This window comes from Salvelinus namaycush, chromosome 30 (assembly GCF_016432855.1).
Source record: "Salvelinus namaycush isolate Seneca chromosome 30, SaNama_1.0, whole genome shotgun sequence".
Classification (NCBI taxonomy): Eukaryota; Metazoa; Chordata; class Actinopteri; order Salmoniformes; family Salmonidae; genus Salvelinus; species Salvelinus namaycush.
In genome coordinates this window covers 14,949,537-14,957,784 of record NC_052336.1, presented here as the reverse complement: position 1 = coordinate 14,957,784, position 8,248 = coordinate 14,949,537, and the positions used below count along the sequence as shown (strand labels likewise).

The 8,248-nt window shown below is 44.5% G+C and overlaps 1 pseudogene; it reads left to right on the top strand.

Annotated features, from left to right (window-relative positions):
- The first annotated feature begins 236 nt into the window (after window positions 1–236).
- LOC120024971 lies at window positions 237–7,745 on the top strand (annotated as a pseudogene).
- Window positions 7,746–8,248: the final 503 nt, after the last annotated feature.

Here is an 8,248-nt window from a genome sequence, read left to right as displayed (position 1 = left end):
GGTTCAGAGGAGTTGGTGTCATTTGTTCCTTGTTTCGTAATGTTGAGCTTTCCTTTGTATTAAATTCTGAGAACATGTAATATATTAGCACACTGAGGCGTATAAAAGAACAACGTTTATCTGATGTCATGGGTCAACTGCAAGTACAGATAATCACATGTAGTAATTACTAACAGCGTCACCCTCAGGCACTCCAGGTAAATACATGTACATGCATGACCGTTTCTGGACGCAAACAAAACGGGGAGGGACTTTCATGAATTTGTCTAATAAACTCTCGGTTTCGTTGCAAAACGCAACTGTTTTGCTATTGATTACACCCCTGCTTCCGGTCGCCACCACTTTGACTTGTTATTTTGTCTACTGGCTCACACATTAAATTCGTTTTTTTTGGTATATATATATATCTTCTCCGTGGATCTCCCTATCGGCAGATCAAAGCCACAAATCTGTTTAGTCTCCACGGAAACGACGTGCTGTCACCCCAAAAGTGGAACAAACAAAAGAGGAACAGTCTGTGGCGCTTGACTCCTCACCTGGCTTTTCACCTCTCCCCAGGTCCCTCTCCACAGGTGAGTCTCTGCAATGTGCAAGAAATAAGAAGCCCCTTGGATGTATCTTTATTGACAGATTAAGGGCCCTTTGAACAGATGTAGGTCCCTGTGATTGCAAAGAACAAGGTACCAGAGCAGGACAAGCTGAAGCTAGACCAATTTATTTCGCTAGCTAGCGATAGGAGACAGAGGGCAGCTGTCTAAACTTGTTTTGCTAATAACACCTTTGAGATAGCTAGCGTGAGCCTTTAGCTAGGTTCAACGTTAGCTTTTAGCTTGGTTTTCTATCTATATTTGTATGGTAAAGAATGTCACCTTGTTTTTAGGCAAGATCTGACCAAATAAAGTCAGGAAAGAACTACATTAGCTAGGTTCCTGATTTTAAACATCTGACTAGACATCGTTCTGGAATGTTAGTTAACTAACTTAATTATCAACGTTATGATCATAGCTTTGAGAGTTAAGCCAAAATGTAAACAAAAGAATGTTATTAGCTACATTGCCCTTAAATGTTCAAAAGCTCACAGTCATCAATCATGGGCAAAACCTTGTGTAGCTAAAGTTTCTGGCTCCGTTTGTGTTAAACAGCATGATCTTGTCTCTCTAAAACTCATTCTGTGTTTCCAGGATGCTTTTCCACTTCTGCCCCCAGTGTGGCACCAAACTACAACCTGGCTTCCGGTTCTGCCCGTCCTGTGGGGACAAGCTGCAGTGTGTTGTGAACCCCTCTGGACCTGTGGAAGTTGCTTCCTCTGGAGTCTCTCAGCTTCATGTCACTGATGGTGTAATTATGACTGCTAATGCAAGCAGTCCTATTCCAAGCACATCACAGCTGACTGGCTGGGACACAGAAGGTAATGGGCAGGGAGGGCGGTTCTCTTCCTGGAGATTAAAATATGGACTTGTCACATCTCTCGTTTGTTTACAGGCCTCGTCTGTGCCACCCCCAGCCCTGTGTCAACCCGTCCCCCACTCCGTAGGACCCGTAACTCTGTCCCCGTGGCCTGGAGCGAGGAAACTCCTAGTAGTATAACCAGTCCCCCTGTCACTGCCTCCCCAAAACATACTGCAGGTAAGGGGACAGGGGCAGTATGATTATCATCAGTGGTAATGAAGGAAAGGTAATGATCGTAGCCATTGACGGGCTTTGGAAATGTAATTGTCACATTGATGCTTTTTTTTTTGCAAATGGAAAACGTGTGTCCTCCCTATTGGCAGATCAAAGCCACAAATCTGTTTTGTCTCCACGGAAACGACGTGCTGTCACCCCAAAGTGGAACAAATAACAGAGGAACAGTCTGTGGAGCTTGCCTCCTCACCTGGCTTTTCACCTCTCCCCAGGTCCCCCTCCACAGGTGAGTCTAAACTACAGCCACTTACAACTAACAGTTTACATACACTTAGGTTGGAGTCATTAAAACTAGTTTTTCAAACAAATGTCTTGTTAACAAACTATAGTTTTGGTAAGTCGGTTAGGACATCTACTTTGTGCATGACACAAGTAATTTTTCCAACAACTGTTTACAGACAGATTATTTCACTTATAATTCACTGTATCACAATTCCAGTGGGTCAGAAGTTTACATACACTAAGTTGACTGTGCCTTTAAACAGCTTGGAAAATTCCAGAAAATGATGTCATGGCTTTAGAAGCTTCTGATTGACATCATTTGAGTCAATTGGAGGAGTACCTGTGGTTGTATTCTAAGGCCTACCATCAAACTCAGTGTTTCTTTGCTTGACATCATGGGAAAATCAAAAGAAATCAGCCAAGACCTCAGAAAATATATTGTAGACCTCCACAAGTCTGGTTCATCCTTGGGAGCAATTTCCAAACACCTGAAGGTACCACCTTCATCTGTACAAACAATAGTACGCAAGTATAAACACCATGGGACCACGCAGCCGTCATACCGCTCAGGAAGGAGATGCGTTCTGTCTCCTAGAGATGAACCTACTTTGATGTGAAAAGTGCAAATCAATCCCAGAACAACAGCAAAGGACCTTGTGAAGATGCTGGAGGAAACGGGTACAAACGTATCAATATCCACAGTAAAACGAGTCCTATATCGACATAACCTGAAAGGCCACTCAGCAAGGAAGAAGCCACTGCTCCAAAACCGCCATTTAAAAAAGCCAGACTATGGTTTGAAACTGCACATGGGGACAAAGATCGTACTTCTTGGAGAAATGTCCTCTGGTTTGATTAAACAAAAATAGAACTGTTTGGCCATAATGACCATCATTGTGTTTGGAGGAAAAAGGGGGAAGCTTGCAAGCTGAAGAACAACATCCCAACCGTGAAGCACGGGGGTGGCAGCATCATGTTGTGGGGGTGCTTTGCTGCAGAAGGGATACGTCACAAAACATACGTCACAAAACAGATGGCATCATGAGGTAGGGAAATTATGTGGATATTTTGAAGCAACATCTCAAGACATCAGTCAGGAAGTTAAAGCTTGGTCCAAATGGGTCTTCCAAATGGACAATGACCCCAAGAATACTTCCGAAGTTGTGGCAAAATGGCTTAAGGACAACAAAGTCAAGGTATTGGAGTGGTCATCACAAAGCCCTGACCTCAGTCCCATAAAAAATTTGTGGGCAGAACTGAAAAAGTGTGTGCGAGCAGGGAGGCCTCCAAACCTGACTCAGTTACACCAGCTCTGTCAGGAGGAATGGGCCAAAATTCACCCAACTTATTGTGGGAAGCTTGTGGAAGGCTTCCTGAAATGTTTGACCCAAGTTAAACAATTTAAAGGCAACGCTACCAAATACTAATTGAGTGTATGTAAACTTCTGACCCTCTGGGAATGTGATGAAAGAAATAAAAGCTGAAATAAATCATTCTCTCTACTATTATTCTGACATTTCACATTCTTAAAATAAAGTGGTGATCCTAACTGACCTGAGTTTAAATGTATTTGGTTGGCTAAGGTGTATGTAAACTTCCGACTTCAACTGTATGTGTGCGTGTATATATGCATGTTCCTGTGTGTGTGTGTGTGTGTGTAGTCAAGGGGAAGGCAAAGAAGGCCAAGCGAGCGTGTGCTGTGGAGCCACTGCTGGAAGGGGAGGAGCTTTGTGACACAACTGGCAGGAAATGGAGGCTGGTGAAACTGTTGAGTCAGAGCGATGCAGAGATGTTCTATGGAGGTGAGAGGTCACGCTGCACTCTTCTTCAATTCTGGTCCAGGGTACCCTCAAGGTATACAGGCTCTTGTTCCATGCTAGCACTAACACGTATTGATGATTAGTTGACTATTCACTAATTCGGGTGTGTTAGTACTGGGCTGGAACAAAAATCTGCAACACCCTGTGGGACCCCTAGGACCGGGATTGAAGAATACTTTCACACAGGATGGTGTCTAACATGGACTAGGGTGATTTAATCAGACACTTATTGTTTTTTCTTGTCTTCAATCTCTCCCCAGTCCAGCAGAATGGGCAAGGTGCCAATTCCAGTGACTACAAGCACATCCTCAAACTAGTGAGTGTAACTGCAGACTGTGTTCTCTAATATAGAATGATTATGTTGGCTACAGTGCTGCTTTGTGTGTTATGTGGTGAATAGTGATGTATGTTCTTCTCAGGGGGCTAAGGACGGGAAGATGTTTAATGAGCAAAATTTCCTGCAGAGAGCTGCCAAGCCCTCATCTGGTGAGTGTCAAGATCTGCCTTCGTATACCTGGCCAGCCCTCAGCTTGACTACAGCTCTAAACGGACCCCTGACTACCCGTCCTCTTACCTTAGCTATTTATGCATTTAAGTAGGTCTGGCCGTACAGTTACACATTTGACAGACGCTCTAAAGATTGTTACAAAATCCTTTCATAAGCAGGTCACAGAGGGCTTACAGATCACTGATGTTTACCCCATAGGCATTGGTGGAAAAAGTACCCAATTGTCATACTTGAGTAAAAGTAAAAATACCTTCATTGAAAATGGCTCAAGTGAAAGTCACCCAGTAGAAGTCTAAAAGTATTTGGTTTTAAGTATACTGAAGTATCAAAAGTAAATGTATTTGCTAAAATATACTTAACTGTCAAAAGTTAAAGTATGAACCAGTATGAACCCAGGCTCTGTCGCAGCCGGCCGCGACCGGGAGGTCCGTGGGGCGACGCACAATTGGCATAGCGTCGTCCGGGTTAGGGAGGGTTTGGCCGGTAGGGATATCCTTGTCTCATCGCGCTCCAGCGACTCCTGTGGCGGGCCGGGCGCAGTGCGCGCTAACCAAGGGGGCCAGGTACACGGTGTTTCCTCCGACACATTGGTGCGGCTGGCTTCCGGGTTGGAGGCGCGCTGTGTTAAGAAGCAGTGCGGCTTGGTTGGGTTGTGCTTCGGAGGACGCATGGCTTTCGACCTTCGTCTCTCCCGAGCCCGTACGGGAGTTGTAGCGATGAGACAAGATAGTAATTACTAGCGATTGGATACCACGAAAATTGGGGAGAAAATGGGATAAAAATATATATATATATAAATAGTAAAGTACAGATACCCCAAAAAACTACTTAAGTAGTACTTTCAAGTATTTTTACTTAAGTACTTCATACCACTGCCTGTTGGGCTCTACTTGGCTGGAACATCCTTATATTAATGCAAAGCTGCAAACTGGTGTGTGAATGGGCAACTCAGATGAGTACCCATAGGTGGCTATGTAAATTGTGTAAGCTGAGGTATAGAGTAGGAGGAATTGTTTGGTTTGTGTATGACTGACTAGACTACTGGTGGTGGAAGCACATTGTGGAGGCTCTGTTAGTTACTAATGAGCCTTTCTGCTTTGATGCTGTCTCCCCCTAGTGGACAAGTGGATAAAGCATGCCAAGATGGACTTCCTTGGGATTACTTCCTGTGTCGGATTTGGTCTCCATGCAGACTCCTACAGGTGTGTGTACACTGAGATGTGTGTTTGCTGCCTGCTTGTACATATGGGGGATTTGTGTGTTTTTGCTTTTGTATGTGTGTTTTGAATGTGTAGTCAGACTGTTCTCTCTGCTACCGCACAGCAAGCGCTACCGGAGCGCCAAGTCGAGGTCCAAAAGGCTTCTTAACAGCTTCTACCCCCAAGCCATAAGACTCCTGAATAGCTAATCAAAGAGCTACCCAGACCCCTCTTTTACGCTGCTGCTACTCTCTGTTTATAATCTATGCATAGTCACTTTAACTCTACCTACATGTACATATTACCTCGACTAACCGGTGCTCCCGCACATTGACTCTGTGCCTGTACACACTGTATATAGCCTCGCTTGTTATTTTACTGCTGCCGTTTAATTATTTGTTACTTTTATTTTCTACTTATCTATTTTTTACTTACCACTTATTTAATTTTTTTCTTAACTGGGCTGTTGTATTCGGCGCATGTGACATAAGATTTGATTTGTGTTTTTGTTTCAGGTTTTTGATTTTCTCCAGCATGGGCCAAACTCTTCAGTCTTTCATGGATGAGGGGGAGGGGCTCCTGTCTGAGAAAGTGGTCCTTCAGCTGGCCTGCAGAGTAGTGAGTGCTCTCTCAGGCTCATATAGAGGCCCTGATAGGACTTCAAAATAGGATTCCCTATCTGATGTGCTTCCTGTTTGACCCTTTCTCCCTCCTCTCCCAGTTGGATGTGTTGGAGTTCATCCATGAAAATGAGTATGTTCACGCAGACATTCATGCTGAAAACATCTACATCAGCCCAGCACAACAAACAAAGGTTAGAGTGTGTTTGTATAGTTGTGTGTTTGTACTTTTGTGTAGCTGCCAGACCCCTCTACTATGCTCATAGTCCTGTATTTCCGGTACTGTCCTGGTGGCCGGCATGTGGAGTACCGGGATGGCAGCCGAACACCACATGAAGGAGCCATAGATTTTATAAGCCTGGAGTCTCACAAGGGAGCAGGTGAGTCATCTTACAGCCTGTCAATCATCTGCAGTCCTTCAGATACTGTGGAGGAGGTACAAGTTGCCTCTAACCAACCATAAGTACTTGTGTGTGATCGTACCTCTAGGTCCGTCTCGGCGTAGTGACCTGCAGGCTTTGGGCTACTGCATGCTGCGCTGGTACACAGGGGCACTGCCCTGGACCTCCCTCACACACACTCCAGCCCGCGTTGCCACTGAGAAGGAGAGGTGAGAGCCAGGTCCTCACTATGGCAACAAAGCCATTATGATAATGTTATTCTGTATTTATAAAATGGTAAAGCCTTGAGTGAGTGGCCAAACCTGACCCTTCAATGTAATGATCCAGGTACATGGAGGACGTTCCAGGTCTCCTGAGTCACTGCTTCGGACAGAAGAAAGTCTCGAGTAAGTCCAGTTTTCTTGTGATTCGTTTTTGTATGCAGCGTAATATGTTTTGTGTGTGCGTGGGATATAAGGCTGTGTGTACTATGTATCAGGTGCGCTGCAGGTGTACCTGTCTCAGGTGATGGCTCTGCAGTACTCTGACCAGCCAGACTACAGGACTCTGAGGACAGGCCTTAGTGCAGCTCTGCAGAAGCTGGGAGGGTCACTGGAGCAACCCCTTGACCTACAGGTCAGAACACACACACACACACAACCTCCACACTATCCCCAAGCTCCAGTTGAGAAAACAGTCAGATGACCACAGAAACCTGGAACCCCCCCAGCAGGTTTGACTTTCCAACTGGTTAGACCACTCATCCTTACACCGCTACCTGTTCAGGTTATCTACTGAACTAATTTACACCTCTACACCAGTCTGAATGTTTATTTATCTGTATCTCTCTTCAGATGAAAGCGATCTGAGGAAGATGATACTTTGGGATGAAAATTCACTAATGGGATTTTAAGTCAACTGATTTTAAAATGCTGACTTCATGACTATGTGGTGTGGGTCCTGCTGTAGTTTTATTATGTTGGACTGCACTCAAGGAGGAGCGTGTAAAGGTGCATTTCATTAAGTTCACTGGAGGTGCAGTGCACACAAACTCATGGTTATGCCAGGTTAGTGAGCACTGCTGTACTGTGTTATTGTCAGCAGTGGTTGGCGCTGTGGCAGTGAGTGGGTAGTTAATGTTTAACCTATGAAATAATACAGTTTATAACAAAGAACCTTTGTTCAGGGTGGTAATGATTGTAAGTACAAAAATGTACACTGTTCCAGTTATAGATGTACATGATATGCATTTTACTTTTTGTATTTTCATCACTGGATAATACTTTGTTAATAAAGAGCTTTTATTAATTCAACTGTTTATCTGTATGTGCTAATTTCTTTGGGGTTTCTGGTGTTGATTGTGAAACTCTGTTCTTGTGTACCCCTGAGTGCTCAGGGGTCAGTACACTGATCTGGAAGAGTAGATATCATGGCCCAATTCCAAACCAGTTCGCTGCTCATATCCCTAGATTCTTGTTGACCCCCTTCTCAGATCTGTCAGGACTTGATGTTTGTGATGTGAGCAACATGGTGGAAGACTGTGTATGGAGGCTAGATTGAGCTATACAACACAGACTAGTCAACATGCTCTTGTCACCTCTAGACTTGTGCGTCTCTTATGACCCCTCTGTTAAACAGAGGGTCCCTCCCTGAGGGAACCGTTTCTAGGTCAGGACACTTCCACGGTGGGGACTCCCTGTGAGGCTGCTGGCTATGAAAGTTAGGCAACAGATTCATTATAAGAGGGAGAGAACCTTTAAGTCCCATGAAAGGGGGGAGGAGAGAAATCCTGTTCATTTTCAAAGTTCTGTGGTTA